Genomic DNA, 612 nt, shown 5'->3' with positions numbered 1-612 from the left:
TTTCCCTCTTCCTCCCTCTCTGAAATGAAGAAAAATATACTTAAAAATATGTATATTAAAACACATATATGCCCTGGCATCAGTGGTCAACAAACTCATTAGTCAATAGAGCCAAATATCAACAGTACGACGATTGAAATTTCTTCTGAGAGCCAAATTTTTTAAACTTAAACTATATAGGTAGGTACATTGTTATTAACTTAATTAGGGTACTCCTAAGGCTTAGGAAGAGCCACACTCAAGGGGCCAAAGAGTCGCATGTGGCTCGTGAGCCGCAGTTTGCCGACCACGGCCCTAGCTCGTTTGGCTCAATGGATAGAGTGTCGGCCTGTGGACTGAGGGGTCCCAGGTTCGATTCTGGCTCGATTCCCAGTGGGGGGTGTGCAGGAGGCAGCCCATCAATGATTCGCTCTCATCGATGTTTCTATCTCTCTCTCCCTCTCCCTTCCTCTATAAAATCAATAAAATATATTAAATAAAACCACAAAACACACACACACACACACACACACACTAGAAGCCTGATGCACGAAATTCGTGCAAGGGGCCTGACCCCTGGCAGCCCCACCTTCGTCCGGAAGGTAGTCCGGAAGGACATCCGGAAGGTCTTCC

The 612-nt window shown here is 45.8% G+C and overlaps 1 protein-coding gene across 1 annotated transcript in view; it reads right to left on the bottom strand.

Moving 5' to 3' along the window:
• The window catches only part of ZNF274 (zinc finger protein 274), a 20,681-nt gene that overhangs the window by 19,799 nt on the left and 270 nt on the right, over positions 1-612 (bottom strand). The gene's annotated exons all lie outside the window — the stretch shown is intronic.

The sequence above is a fragment of the Myotis davidii genome, unplaced genomic scaffold, assembly GCF_000327345.1.
Source record: "Myotis davidii unplaced genomic scaffold, ASM32734v1 scaffold936, whole genome shotgun sequence".
Classification (NCBI taxonomy): Eukaryota; Metazoa; Chordata; class Mammalia; order Chiroptera; family Vespertilionidae; genus Myotis; species Myotis davidii.
This window is presented reverse-complemented; position numbering and strand designations above follow the sequence as displayed.